Raw genomic sequence first — 16,948 nt, 5'->3', positions numbered from 1 at the left:
AAATTTTTGGGTATTCAAATTATTATCATTCCCCGCTACGATGCCCCTGGTTTCGTGGTCGATAAATTGAAACATAATTATTAATATTATGACTACTAATGATTTATCTAGATTATAAATTGTACAATAAAAAATAATTCTTTGTCGCTACAATCCATGAATGATCCGGTGTACAGTACTTTTTAAGGATGTACTGTTACTAGATCATCGGTGATGAAACGAGGTGATTTTGTCAGAATCTCGCTCGACAGCCAGATTATTCCCCAAGTAAGAGTACTCACTTTATGAGTCTGGTTGGACCCTCGAGGGTTCCTGAATCCACAGGCTTGACTCAAGGCTATAATAATTATCTGTCACAGTCGGATTTGAACTCGGGTCCATGGAGTTTAAATTATAAACAAAATATGACGGATCCAACTGGTATTGCTGAAGAACCTTGGTTTTGAGATTTCTGGTTTAACTCTCAATTAAGCTTGTGTAAATGTAAATATCAAAACGATAAGGAGAATTCTGATGATTGTACCCAGATAAGGAGGTGATAGTATAAAGTAGCAGAAATAATAAATTGAGAAAACAGTTTGTTTTAAACGCAGTAGAAAATATTTACTTGTCTAGATAGTATTTAAAATTTAATATAAAAAAATAAATATTTTAGAAGAAAAATCAAATCGATCTCAACATGTATAATTTGTAAAGCACAACGTATCTGGAAGAAAATGGTTGATCGTATAAAACAGATTGTAGGAAGGTAGTATAGGTTTGTTTATAGGTACAAAGTAATGTAGTAAAAAAAGATTTAACTTTGCTAGGCTTCGTCAGGGCTAAATGAAAACAATGTAAGATGTTACAAGAAAATTAGAATACATATACAAACAGGATAAAAAATTATATGTTAATTATTAAAAATAGATAATTATTTTATTCTTATTGCTTACTTAATCAGTTCCGTTATAATGAAAGGACATATTTTATAAATACATATTTATGTACATGTTTGCTGTACATAACTGAATCCTTTCCCAAAGATCCTGAAGTAAATTTCTAAAAGAGGAGTTGGAATGAAGCGATGATTGGGAGGGAGCAGGTAGAGGAATCCTGTAAAGGGAGAGAGGACGACTTAATAGGCAGATATAAAGAACAGCTGATCCAAGGTCAGTCTCTTTTTACCCCCACCTCCTTTAAGGACTCAATCCATGGACCATTTGCGGAAAGCGACTCTACCATTACGGCCCATCCATTAAACCTAGATTAAGGATCGTGAATCCAAGGATTAGCGTTATGGATCATAGGATAGCTGTCCTTAGACCTCTCGCACTATGCTGATTTATCTCTTTATAGTCTACAAATCTCATCTGTCTTGTAACTCTGTCTATTGCTCAATGCCGATATTTTGGGTTTATTCCTTATTGTGATCGTGAAGCTATCGTCTCAGCTACTGAGTACTTGAATAAAAATTCTTTCGAGAGTCATCGACCCCTAGCGAAGGCATTATGTCTCAATTTGCCGCTACGTTAGCAAGAACAGAGTCATTTTCCTAAGAGTTCCTTGAATACACCATGGATACTTTGTTTTAGTTTCTTTATTATCCAACCTATGTATATATATATATATTATAATTGAGTGGTCAGTTTATAGTTTATAAACCACAAATTTAACAAAATCTATTTAAATTGTATTCTTTATCTCTAATGATTCTCTACTCACATCATTAAGGTTTTTTATTAATAGTTTTAAAAAAATTTTAAACAGTTATTTTAACATATATTTCATAAAAGTGTGTATAAATTAAATAAAAAATAAAATAAATCTGTACCACAACAACCCATCAAGTACTGTTACCAGGCCAACAGTTGTGCAAGAATTTTATTAAAATCACGGTCGACTATCAGATTTTTTCCCTAATTAAATGTACCCACATTATGAAACTGAGTGACTCCCTGAGGGCTACTGAATTCACAGGGTTGACTCACCGCTACAGTAAAATAATAAATAATTATATGCCATAGCCCGATTCGAACATGGGTCCTTCAAGTTAGTTGTTCAGTTCCTTACCACTGAGCCACCATGATCCCTATAAATTAACTATTAATATTAAATACAGAAATTAAACTGCTATAATATAACGTTTAATTAATGTAAAACTACGTAATTAAAAAAATTGATTAAGTACGATTGTTTTTTTCAAGATGTATAAAATAAATTCATTTATTTCTCATTATAAGCATCACATTGACCGAAAAATGTGCAAAGTGTTGAAAGAAAAGAATTTTTTTTTAATTAATGATATTTTGTTATTAAATCTCAGTAATATTTACTGAAAATTGTTATTTGATCAGTAAAAAACAATAGCTATACTTTCTGGCCCTCGATAGCGACTTTCTAGTACAAAAGTTGATTTTTTTGTCTCAACAATTTTGTTTTTTAAAATTATGAAGACTATGGTCAAAAAAGGAATAAAAATAGTTAAGAAATATTTATTTCCTAACGTTTCGCTCCACTTTGCAGAGCTTCATTAGTGGTATTCAAGTTGATAGCTTTAGCGTGGGGCAAAACGTCGGGAAATAAATATTTCTTAACTATTTTAGTTCCTTTTTTGACCGTAACCCTAACCATCTTCTTCATAATTTGAAATTATACGGTCAATTATTTATATATAGAGTTTTTTTTTTAATTTCACCGAACCACAACAGTACTATGTATATACATACATATTCTTTTTTTTTAGAATATTATTAATCTTCTATCCTTGATTTCATTTTAAGAAGAATTTCTATTTTATTTTATATAATGTACATTATATTTTAAGAATTTTCTATTTTATTTCATTTCTACTAGATGCTGATGACACATGTGTGTTATCAGTGAATAATGACCCTTACATTTCAAACTGTCTTCCAAACTTAAATAGACGAGTATATGGAGTCGCTTCTCCAAGGCTTCCAGCACATAACAGCACCGCCCAGAAATGCTATTAGAATATTGTAACGTACTCGTTTTGAGCATCTTTATTTATTAATACAACTACATAAATCTTTCTATAACTGGAGAAACATTTAGAAAGAGGGAAAACCATTTGCTTTGACCTGAGTTAGACCTGTTATTGAAGAAGAATAGGTTATAAATCAGAAGGTGAATTGACACATGAAAATGGGACCAAAGGATGCGAAGAGCATTGTTCCCCTGGGACAGTGACATTCTTCCTGGCTGTCGGGTCCAGTTTGGCCAGATAAATTCATCAGAAGCGACACCGGCCCCAGGATGAAAGGCCCGAATCTCCAAGTTGTTAGCATTAATTAAGCTTTCCGTCTTTTTAATTGGAATGCCTGAGGCGGCCCCCTTGATTATGAAATAGAGTGCGCCCCCCCCTTCTCCTTACCTCGGCTTCGTCGAAAAAACAACCGCCGGGGCTCGGGTAATTTATTGTATCAAGTTGTTTGTTTTCATCTGTCCTTCTTAACCTCTCCGCTTTACCGCGGTACGGCTCGCAGATAACGTGCGGGGAAGAAGATATTTTACTTTGAAATAGCGATGAAAAAATAAAAAGCAAGATAGTCTCGGAATCCATTTGATGCAGACAAGGTCTACACGTAATTTGTTGCCTTCGTAATCTCAGTACATGTATCGAACTTAAGGAACTCTTCTATCCAAGATAGTATAAGAGCCGGGGAGAAAAAAAGTCGGTTATTTCACCCTAATTATTTATTACTATAATGAAAACTATGTATAATTACTACTCTAAAGTGAGAAATCTGCGAAGTATAGCTAGAGGTAATAAAAAATTGCGGCTGTTTCAAACCGTTAAAAAAAAAATTCATTCGGAGCTCCTTATGTTTAAAAATAGCTACAACAATAAAAAAACATAATAGAACGTCATTAAAACTAGAGTAAACTTCCTGAAATATGAGCCCTAGTTAAGCCGCTTAAAAGTTCCCGAAATACAGATTTTTAAAAAGAAACATGTCATGAAATAAATACTAAAAAATCAATACTTAGCGAACTTATTGTGGGAAATCTATATCTCAGGAACTGTGGGACGTACAGATGTATATTATCACTCAAATTAAAGATAGTTTAATATGATAAAGTAGTTTAGTAGTAAAATAAAGATAAAAACATTGTATGGATTTATTTAAAACGCAATAAAAAAAAATAAAAAAAAATAGTCATATTTCTACTATTAATTAAATTACTTGTATCGGATCAAATTATATATAAAATATGTATGTTTTATTTATAATTCCAATAAAATATATTATCAGGAATTAGATCACCCAATATCGAAACTCTGTAAAAATTTTCACTCTCGAATTTCACAGTGATTACAGAAACAAGCTTATAAGACGGGAAGTTAAAAATGTTCTTACCCGTGTGAACTTTTATTTAAAAACTAAAATATTGTTTGCTGCGTTTTATAAAAAAAAAAATTTCGAAACCCTAGTTCGGATCATTGGAATGTCCAGGATTACCGAAATTACTCTGTATTAATATTAAATATGAAATATATATTTATAAATATATAATGTATGTGTATTTATTACTGATAGTATAATTAATTTTATCATATAAAACAAGTACAATTAAAGCCTAATTATGGTTCTATCCTTTTAATACAAGAGCTTAAGAGGAGAAAGAAGCCAGTTATTTCACCCCAATACTTTTTTCACTAATAAATGAACAATAATACACTTTTAACAAATTAAATCAACACTTAGTATAGTTATTTAATTATTAAATACAATTAGGGGATGTAAAAGGAGACAAAGACTGGAACACCTGATGAAAAAAATTTCAAATAAAGATTAATTTTTTTAAACTTCAAAAACCGGAAATTTCCCCCCAAAATATGTAATAAAAATAGTTATGTACATTCATATTGTTGACATTTTTTTTACATAATTTTCTTAATCACCATTATTCTGTAATCCGAACACCCCCCTGTAGTGATTAATTCGGATATATTAAACTGTATTGTATTTTATTAATAACTGAAGGGGTAAGTAGGTGAAGATGAAGCTTATGTTCCAAATAGTAAATTTTAAGATTACAAGTTTTTTTTTTTTTTTTCCTGTAGCTGTTATATTTTGAAGTGTACATAGGCCTTTCTACATCTAGGTATCCCAGTCATTAATTGGATTTTGATGTTTGAGTACCTCACCATAGCTAGATAAGCACCTACCTCCTTCATCCAAACTAAAGATTACAAAAATCAAAACATGTTGCCTAGCCCCTTCATCCACTTAACCATTCAATTTATCATGATTTTCATATTTAAATATATGCTAGATTTATTTTTTTATCTCCATTTTTCACAGCATAGTTTTTTCTAGAAGTCTATTAAATGCCTCTTGACCACACAAATTAAATTGCTTCCCTGTTTAAGTGGGTGTAGAATTCATTTTCAGGTTTTTGATCTCTGTTTTTGAGTCGCGACTTTATGGGATTTTTTGGCTGTGTGCCAATTAGCACATTACTCAATCATAATACAGATTTGATGATATGAGATTTCCTTCCATACATTTCCTCAACGTTTCGTTCCGTATGTTCGGGATTGTTGTACGGCCGTAAAATTTAATTTTCTATTTTTCTAAATTTACCAACTCTAATTTGGGGATTTAATGTAATATATCTTACACATACATAAATATATATTCCGAAATATAAATATATTTTACACATAGATAAATTCCAGTGATATTCATAGAAAGTGATTTACCTGTATATTCAACAGGTCTGCACTCATGTTTTTAATTTTAATTATAAAAGGATTAATTTATTATTAATAAATGGTTTTATTAATCGAAATTACTCTGTGCAAATAATAGATTTTTTTTTTATTAAATGTTGATACAGAAATAATATGGACTCTTATTGTATTTAGATACTAATTTTATTAGAATATTGTTGTAAATATTATTTTTTAAAAAATACTAATGCTATTTAAAGTTCTATATAAGTATTTATTTCAATTAGATAAATTTTTGGGGAGAAGGTACATTTAAATTGTCAAAATCCGTTTAGAAAAAACATTTTACCTATAAGCCGTTGGGGTCATGGCAACCCTAAAAATGAGGGCATCGACCCCAGACAAAGCAATGCTCTAAAGTGGGTTAATCAGTTATTAGTATTTTAGGGCTTAGAGTACTCTATCTTCTCAACGTCACATGGAATGTTTCGATGCGTTGGTTAAATAACAATACTATATTGTTATTTAATCAACATTTTTATAAATATTAACTATATTTGAAGTTTATCGGATGATGAAATTGGCTATAGTTGAACTGCTAAATTAGCTATCGAAAATAGAAATCTTTAGTTAACATACATATAAACTTTCACCACTACGAAATCTCAGATTTAAATTCACTAAACATTAAGAATTTAAGCATAACAATTATTTAATTATATACCTAATCACGGCCTAGAGTCTGGCCAAGCCTTGAACAATTGAGAAGCTTCAATGGTTTACTTTTTTAATTGACATGAAATATCCTTAACTCTCCATAAATTTTATGTGTATTTGTATATCGATAAAAAAAATCATAGAAACATTAAAAAAAAAATTAAAATTATAGTTAATGCTTAATTAGATTAGAGTACTTAATGGAGTTACAAACCATACTTATCGATTTTAAAATTGGTTTGGATAATTTTTTGATGATTTTAAAATTAAATTTTTAATTTAGAACCGGGTTTAAAAATTCACTTTGAACCCAAAAACTCATGCAAAAAAATACACATACATACAAACAATACTCAATATGAAATATCACATTTATGTTTAGTTTGTTTAACGTTCCCTAATGAAGTTGAAGTATACCTGAGCTATTTGAGAATTTATTTCGCTTGTGAATTCCTTAAATTTCAATATTATAATAACGATATAACAATTAACAATATTTTTCAAGAATGTCCATACTTCACATCACACGTCGATAGTTTTGGATTAAACCCTAAAAAATCAACAACCCTTCGGGACGATAGTAAAACATAAGAATTAGTATTTCAATTTTTAAATTCACAAATTTTAGTATCACAAATATGACATCGAAAAAGCAGTAAATATAAGTACAAATAAACAAGAAATAAATAGCGTTGATGATCCAGAAAATTGTATGTCATTAATAAGAACAAAGGAAATTATATTTAATAAAATCGAATTATTTTAAAATTTAAACTGTGCCATATAAATTAAATGTTTTTTCTGAATTAATCTACATGTTATCATGAATTTAAGAAATATTAGAAGTGGCTCTTAGATTTTAGCTATAAAACAGGTAATTAGAGACATGTCTTAAATAAGCACTTATGCCTGAAAAAAAACATTAATCAGATTTCCCTTATTGCTTGGCTAATGTAAAGGTTCAAGATTAAACAGTTAAACTAAATTATCGTCCTTAACGAACAATTTAATGAAACGAAGAATATTTCTCTTGTACTTATTCTCGCAAAGGAGTAATTAATTTCATCCATAAAACAACCTGGATTGGAACTTTATGATCCGGAGGATAAAAGCAATAAAAAGAAAGGCCGTATCAAAGTTGGCAATAAAAATTACAGATATAATACCCCTATGAGAAATATACAGTTAAGAGGATAATGGCGAGATTAAGGCAATAAAGAGACGAGGGGAGACTGGGGCGCAGTAAATCCCAGCGGCTCAAGAGGAAGGTGAAAATAAAAGCAGTCGCGAAAATAGCTTCTATCTTTGTCTTAGCCTGGATAGAACTGTGCAACCTTAGCTCCTACGATCTGTCCCTCCTTAGAAGTTACAGCTGCGTTGCTTCTCTCTCGGCTTCGGTCGTAGATTTCCATCCAGCTCTCTTATAAAATGAACTCTAGCCAGGAAATCCATTGGAGGAGGCAGTTCTATGTGGCCAATCATGTGTCTAGAGAGCTTTTCACGAAAAATTAATTATGCTTCATGACTCGAAGTGGATTTAATTTTGAAGCACACGCCAAAAAAACTGGCTAACAATTTATTCACATACAATTAACGATAATTCCTTTCAAAAAAAAAAAGTTAGTGGTGCCCTGGGAGCATTGAAGGAAAACACAATAAGTTAATAATTATTTACAGAATAATATTAAAATATAATTATAATAATTATATGCTACGTCATCCTGAGTGATAATCCTTCATAAGGGCCAATTAAAACATTATTAAAGATGCAAGCATGAAGAGAAGGATAAATACTGTAAAATGAGGTGAGAATGTTCCATACGGAGTGAGAATAGACCAACACAGAATTCAGCTAATAAGTCCTTGCTATTAATGCTGTTAATTGTTCCATTTATCACGGCGGAACTTAATATTTTTACTAATCAATAAGTGTAGTCAGATCTCCTCTCGTACCATATATAAAAAGACTACCATTAATTCTATTAGATTTGGAGTTTCGTTCCTGTACCGTTGTTTGACTGTCATGTTAACAAATTATCATTAAAATAAATTGCAAAATAAGTTTTACCAAACTATTCCATATATAGGTATTTGAAAATAAAAAACAGTGGCCTAATCTCTCCCCATCCTACAGTTTTGACTAATTACCTACCCATTCTCCTCTTGATATTCCTCAACCTAAAACTTCACACATCAACTTCAACTACCAGACCTATACAAAGTTGTTATTCCCCTTAAACGATGGCTATCTCATGGATTGCGGGAGCAGATGGCTGTAGGAAAACTGCTGGAGAAAACAAGGATGAATCGGGCGACCTGGTGGTGGCTGGAACTGTTAATTAGACAAGACCTCGGACCTGTACAAAACAATAATAACCCAACTTACACTCCCTCCAGCCTGATTAAGAAGGTCTTTCCCAGCTTTCTTACTCCTACCTTCGCTCTGGCTATATATATCTTTATACACCCATCTACCAGTACATAAATCTTATAGGTCTAGTCTACTACATGCCACGTGTTTTTTTTGTTTTTATGTAAAGATTATCACAATTCTTATTAAATTTAATATTTTCAAGCAACGTCTTAAGGAATCTTACTGTTCTCAAATGGTCAAAGAATGTTTTGAATCAAATGATGCAAATCAACGGAGTACACGTGATAATATTTTTAATCTATTATTTTTTTTCTCGTATTATACACCACACTCCTCCTCATAAAGCTTCAACTTTATGATATAAAATTATAGTGATCTGTACTTTCCATTAGATCTTTTATTTATCATAACTTCAATTAGATTGTTGAAAGTTACTCCGGGTGGCGGTCAATAAAGGTAACAAAATAGCGAAAGAAAACTATTTATTGTTAACCAACATTTCGTCCAACTCGGCAGTGTTTCGCCAGGGCTGTCAAATTGAAAATGACAACTGTCATCTCAACTGACAACTGTTTGAATTGTCATTTCTGTTTCAATCTGTCACCCCTGACGAAGCCCTACAAAGTGAGGCGAAACGTTGATTAACCCGGACTATCTTCTTACAATCTACTTTATACGCATAACTATCTTGTTCCAATATGACTTCAAATAATTTTTTTTGTTTACTTTTTTCGTAAATTCAATTCTCCGAAGGAAGAATAAATTAACATAAGAATGTTATTATGTAATACATTTTAATTTTATAATTTGAATGCATTCAAATTGTATAATTTAAACATTTTTCTGAATCACTAGAATCCAATTTTCGCACTTATGTTCTTTCTAGAACAAATGATTACATTTGTATATTTTAAAAAAAATGGATTTAGTTATTAATGTAATTTTTGTAGTAATAGTTTTGATTTTCAAAATAAATTTTAAAGTTGATTTAAACAGAGTCAACCCTGTTGAAGGCCTAAAGTTTTAAAGAATTTATATTAATTAACCGCCTATTTGTTGTAAAATAATTCATTAATATCCGCGAATTTCTACTAGAACTCAATTACGTAGTTCAGTTCCGATAATTATTTGTACACATCCTCTATGATTTTAGATATCTTGCCTTTTTTTTTTTTTATATATAAACAAATTTACCTACCTTGCAGTTTATAAGCATCATCGTTAATTGGATGAAGTTCTGAATAAGGGAAATATTTTCGCGATAAGAATTGAAGCAGTTGGTTATTGATGAAGAGACTGTGTTCCTAACGAGAAGGAATTACCATATCAAAGCTCCACTTTTATCGAACAATGGATCCCTGGAGAAGCAAATTTTTTCTCTTAGTTTCAGTTCGATTCCACTCGACGATTCTATTTTTGGTTTTTGCCATTGATGAAAACATCCAAAGACTGACGATGATAGTAACTAAAGATTATAAATGGCTGACGAAACGTTAAATTTAATTACAATGGTGTGTTTATTGTTGAAATCATCAACGACAATCTAATGAAATAACTGCTTTAATTATAACTTATTAACAGTAATAAAACATTATATAGATGAGATAATGTATCATTGTTATAATGACATAAAAGATAAGAAAAAGGACCCAAATGAAACAGCATTGGTGCAGCATGTATCCTGAAATAAAAATAGTTTTCATTTTGATCACATAATCATTTTTCACAGAGCAAATAATACTTTTAAAAGAGAAATACTTAAAGCCATTTATATAACAGAAAACATTCATTGTATATTATTTATCACACCTCCTGTTTAATTGTTACTGATTGAGGAAAATTGAGGGAAATTGATAGTTGAGAAATAGGAGAAGTAGTACGTGTTAAAATGCGGTTAATGAAAGGGTTTTCGGATGGATGTGGGTAGAGAATTCTGGAACGAGGTAGCAAGGATTATAAAGGATTTTTTGAAAGAAATCCTTCTATGGGAAGGAGCATACAAGTTTGTGGGTTGAGATCTGATATTTAATGGAGTGGACAGAGAAACACGAGATAAACAAATCCCCGGATATAAGTATATAATAATAGGAATCAATTAGAAAATGCATAAATTATACTGAATTGATTTTTAGGACTAATTGATTTATTGGTCTTTTGTTGATTTACCAACATTTGTGAATAATAATTGATTATTTTTAACTAATTGTCGTTCATTGAACTTATCAAAACTAGTTATCATTTACTGTCCAAGATCCAGCAGAGAATGAGTCCAAATAATCCCTTTCACATTGACGTGTTAATCATATCGTATTTCAATATCTCCATGACTAATAGCAATGTAGATATTATAAAGCGGTAGGAATCCGCCGAGTACCCAGGAAGATTAAGATACAAAGTTCCGACGGCGGCGAAGACAGACCATAAAGAAGAGAACACAAAGGATGGAAGATAGTTTTGGACGAAGACAGGACATGGCGATGGCGGCGTTGGTGATTGGCTTGTCTTAGTTGATAATTCCATTCCCCCCCTCCATCGGGGTCTGTGGGTGGCCAGTCAGGTCCCGGCCACCGCCTCATCTGTGTCGGTGTGCGGTGTGCGCTCAGTGTCAGTGCTTTAGTGCTTAATATTGTGTTGGATCTCTATCATACTGGAGTAATGTATTCAACGGTATGTATCTCACATATTGCGGATAATGTAGGATATGGATGATACTGTCTTCGGCGAAAGTTGAACCCGCTCTCTCTGTATCAGTGAGTCCCTGTGATTCATTGCTTGGTTCTTCCAGACTTAACTGGTGAAGGATGTTAGTGATAACGAGCCTTGGCAACATTCCCGTCCCCCTGGACCGAATATGGTATGCCAAAACAAACAGGAATTCAGGCTGTATCGGGTTTGGGGTGCTATATAGCGCTCAGTTTCAGTTCAATAACTTTATTAAAGTTATAGTATAGTTGAGCACATTATTAGCTTGTATATATGATTAACTTAATTTACTTTTTTACTTTATAGCATGATGAGCCGCTACTTTTGAAAGTTGATCAAGTCCATTTTTTCATGCATTTAAAGGTTTAAATAGCTATTAAAAGACTTTATTTATAAACTCTTTTGATTATTTTATTATAAAATCATACTTCATTAAATTAATTATTATAATTTGACCCCCATTTGCAATGAGGATTCTTTGGCACATGGGTTTATGTTGCGAAATGAAAGTTTGGAAAAAAAAAAAAATAAAATTTAACAAAATTATTGCTGACATCTTTATTCTATATTTGGGTTCTATCATAAACAGAAGATAATCTTACTAATTTTATAATTAACACATTTGCCCAAAACTGTATTTTAAAAATACCGGCTCCTATTATAATAACAACATGCCAAGTATTCACAAATGTCGTATTATCCCTTCAAACAATATTATTTAATAATAATAATATGATTAACTATGATATATTTTTTGACAAAAATTACAATTGAAAATATCAGCAGATATCCATTCAAAAATTATATTGTTCAAGTATTTATTTACTGTTAAAAACATGCATTTAAATATAAAAAATATCTATTTATTATATCTTAATTTGGAAATTATTAAAAAACAAACAAACTAGTATAGTGGTCAGACAAAATTGATTTAAATGTCAAAAACTTGTTTAACATATACCAGATTAATATAAAAATAACAGATTGTAAAAAAAATTAAAGGAAAGACTTGACAACAGAAATTAAACAAATACATGAAAAAAAAACATTTACTTTAAAATTTAAGGATTATAATTAGTATTATTCCAAACTTCAACATTATTCACTATTGATCAAAAAGTAAGGTACAAAATGCTTGAACATACATATTTTTTATATATGTTTATATTTTATAATTTAACGGTTCTATTTGCAAGACACTCTAACATTGCAATGATGCCAATGTATAATTAATTTGAGTATAACAAATTTTTTGTGAAAATGAATATACCTTAATATTGAAAAAACAAAATTATTTAAGGTTTAACTTTGTGGATAAATGTGCTAATGGAACTAATATGCCAATTTACTTATGATTGGAATAATTCAATTGTGCATAATTGGAAAAAAAACTTTCCTGAGAATTATATTGATTTAAAGGCTCGAAACTTTTTTCGAATTTTTATTGTTCCATAATAAATGTTAAAATTAATGTTAAGTATCCGAATTTTTTTTTATTGTTCCTATTGTAATAATCTGAAAGAACCATATTATATAATTTTACACCCTATGCACTTAATTGGTATGTTACTTTTATTTATTTATGATTGTCAATAAATAAAAATGATGGGATATAAATAAAATTATTTGCTTAATTAGCTTATCACTTTATTAGTTTTTATTTCAGCAGTAAAAAATATAAATAAATAAACCCAATAAAGCTTTTAAATAAGTTAATTCTAATTTGCTTAATGATAACATTAAAATATAATGATAGTTTTTACCCTCATATTTTAACTTTTTTTAAATTTTATTAATTAATTTCTATTGCTTTAAACATAATATTAATATTTTCTATAATAATTCGTAGTATAATAATATTTCTAAAGCAATGTTAGTAATATTTTTAAATATAACGTTCTTTCATTTAAATGATAGTTATTCATTATCATAACTTATTTTTATGGGAAATTTAATTTGAGAAAAAAATAAAATTCCAATCGGTTTTTCATTGCTTTAATTATTTTTTTCCCGGTTGGTTAATTAAAATTTAATTCAAAATTTTAATTTTACTACAAATTGAATTACTGAAAATTGATCTTGATTCATAACAATAATTTTCATCCTGAATACACCGTTTTTATGTTCCAATCAAAAATTTATCTTTAATTGCTTGTTGCCTAATTTCCTAGAGAAAAATGATTAAAGTTTATCATTTTTTTTTTTTTGAGTCAATTCAATTCAAGACCTTTATGATCAATTAATTAATAGATTTATTTTATTTTTTTATTAGACTCGAAGTTATACAATTTATAATTTTTAAACATATTTAAGGTTTTAATGAAGTAATATTTCAAGAAGTAAAATTCTATATATTTTTAATCCATTTAATTATTGTTGTTTGCAATTTAAAAAGTATTTACTTGTATGTACTTCATCTCTTATAGAAATTTAACTTTTTCATTATATTTATACACGAATTTTGTTTATTAACTTTGTAAGAAATAAAATTAAAACCTTATATCCTAATCGGTTTGATAATGGTTTACTTATTGATTGTATTTATACAATTATCAATAATAACATTTTGTAATAAATCCATTAAAATCAACTTTAATTAATGTTTATACGGCTAATGTACCAAGTCATGTCTCTTGTAATGGCTTCCTTTGCTCTCCGCATTCCATTCTATACGTACCCAATTACTCTGATCTATAAATAAATTTATATATACATATTTTTAGTCTGTTACTTTATTTATTTATTTTATACATAGATTAATAAGTAAAGCTCTTTATTGCTAGAAAATATATGACAAAGTATTAAATTCATTCATAAATTAATGAAGTAACAGTATAATCTTCATTCTACTACAGTTTTAATAAAATTTATAATTATATCTATTATTTTATACCGTTATATTTTATACTGACATGTCAGTTTAAAAAAAATATTTTTTTTTTAAAAATAGTTTTAAAACTTCAAAATAATATCACATATTATTAGAAAAATAATGATTAGAGATTATTATATAAAAAAAAACTTGAAATTATTTATTTGAAAAAATCAATAAACATTTTGGAGTTTAATTGTTTAGAATTAGTCCAAAATATAATTAGAGTTAAAATATACTTTTAAATTAAATTAAGTCGTGGTTAGTGCATATATCTCAAATTTATTTTTATGGTATATCCACTACCCTAGGTAATTTATAGTAAATAGGATGTATTTACTCAAAATTACCATTGCCATCTCTTTAAACAAAAACAATTTTAGAAAATCTCTATTTACCGGCTTACTCCTGGTTATCGCTTTATCCCGACTAGCCTTTGTTATATTTTCCTAACATAATATGAGAAAAAAATAATTTGAGTAGTTCGTTGTATTTAACCCAAAATAAAATTTTCTGTCTATTTACTGTTATTTTCCGCTGAAATAAACAAATTTCTTTCAAAGTTATAATAAAAAAATTCTGTTAGGTTCATTGTCATTTAATGTAGAATTTACGCACTTTGTAATGTGAGTTTGTCTATACACCAGAGTATACTAATGTGTGATATAAAGAACACTGAAACTTCTTATTGTGTTTCCAAAAGAGAAACTTTGTTATATAAGATTATCGGAGCACGTTATTTGTAAGGCTACATTGGATTGTTTTCATTAATATTTTCTTCATATAAATATATATTTTTTATATAATATTAAATACAAATCCATTGATACAACCAGATAAATTATTATTGGATGGGTTATTTTATTATTGTTTCATGCAGATATATAAATGGAAACTATATAACGATACAGGGTTCGAACCGATGCATAGTCTATCTATATATAATATACACACATACGAACAAATTTACTGAATTTTGAATATCATTTATTGAAGTTTTAAAATATAATATATGTATCTGGACCAATATAGACGCATATGACAATTTATCTATCGTTTTATCAGGAACAACAACGAAAAAATATCTTTTGGATCTTTGTTGCTAAGCTGTTAAAATTATATTTATGTTGATAATATAGAGACAGAAAATACGTATAATCGTTGTGAGGTAAAAATTTATACGAATTTTTGCGCAAGTTGCGTCTATTGCAGAGGAAAAAAATACATTAATTGATATTTGACTGCTCAATGATAAAATATTTAGTTTATTTATTCATTTACTTCTGAAACATATATAAGAAGTAAAATTACAAACAAAATGTAGTGCAAAACAAGAATACCAAACGAAAAATAGAAAATAATCTTAGTTTATTAGAAAAAAAAAGTAAATATTTGAAACTTACAAAAAGCGATCATCAAAACATACTATTTAAAATATAACTTGCTATATATTAATTAATAAAAATTTCTTTTGATAGAAATAATTTTTAAAAAAATTATAATTGACAATCAGCATATATTTGATTCACCGAAATATGGTAGAAAAGAAAAAAATAATAGTTTTGTAATTTAATTTAATGTAAAAAAATTACAAAACTATTATTAGTTTTTTAACGGTAAAATATACGTATTACTAGCACATCAAAATATCGAAAATATATTGCCAGTTTAGCAGAACATTTATTTTTTAAATTTTAAATACACCTCATCACCATAGCGATGTCAAGAGAGGAACAGGTGATCCTACCTCAATAATTTGAAAACACTAAAAGTTAGGAAATTTGAGGTTGAATCTACTACTACCCAAAAAATATTTGGAACAGTTCGTCGATTCTGAATTCTTCTAAATATTATTCTTCTTCTAAATAATATTATTTTATAATATTATTTAGATCTTCAATAACACGTATTTTGAACTAAATAGTTTGTTTAATCGAGTCATAAGTTCAGTCGAAAATATTAATTATTTTAGTACTAATAGATTGATAACATAGAGCATTCTTCCTTCGAAATGAAAATATTGTATCTTATTTGCCACCAAGTGTTACGCCTTCCTTTTATCCTGTTTACCACTGTCGAAAGTTCCTTGACTTTTATGACTATGACAGACCCGATTACCATATATTCCCTCATAAAGTTGTTTATTAATAGCTCTATCTGTGAGAGTTTAGAGTAATATAAAACGATACAGTAGTATTTCTCTATTTCTGAGACTCTTAAAGCCTTCTGTACCGGAATCCATTAAATTCCTGCATATCTTAGCCACGTACTGGCTTAGTCATCGTACAAATTCGGGTGTCGCTGTAAATTGTTTCAGTGAAACTCAAGTGTCATAGCTCACTTCTGAGTTACAAGTTGAAAATAATATTTCTTGGTCGGAAAATGTATACATGAACTATATGTGAAATTGTCGTAAAGTTAATGTACCCACACAGGGACCAAATAAATATTATTTGTCAAAAAATAAACAAAACTTCTTACTTAAACTGTGTATATAAAAGTAGTTTATTATATGTTATTTTTTAAGAAAGTGTATTATTTGTACATTTCTTCATCATATATAATTCATGTTTAATTATTTTATTGTGTAGGTTTTTTT

General features: G+C 28.9%; 1 protein-coding gene across 3 annotated transcripts in view; it reads left to right on the top strand.

Annotated features, from left to right (window-relative positions):
* Positions 1-16,948, top strand: part of ci (cubitus interruptus) — a 150,952-nt gene that overhangs the window by 62,289 nt on the left and 71,715 nt on the right. Inside the window, exon 1 of one of the 3 annotated variants that reach the window (XM_067045979.1) lies at positions 11,338-11,441. The exons of the other annotated variants lie outside the window; for them this stretch is intronic. The gene's annotated coding sequence lies outside the window, so the exon portion shown is untranslated. Of the gene's footprint in view, positions 1-11,337; positions 11,442-16,948 lie in introns of those variants that run through there. 3 annotated transcript variants of the gene reach the window in all.

Source organism: Halyomorpha halys, unplaced genomic scaffold, assembly GCF_000696795.3.
Source record: "Halyomorpha halys isolate HHAL.00 unplaced genomic scaffold, Hhal_1.1 Scaffold32.1, whole genome shotgun sequence".
Lineage (NCBI taxonomy): Eukaryota > Metazoa > Arthropoda > Insecta > Hemiptera > Pentatomidae > Halyomorpha > Halyomorpha halys.
This window is presented reverse-complemented; position numbering and strand designations above follow the sequence as displayed.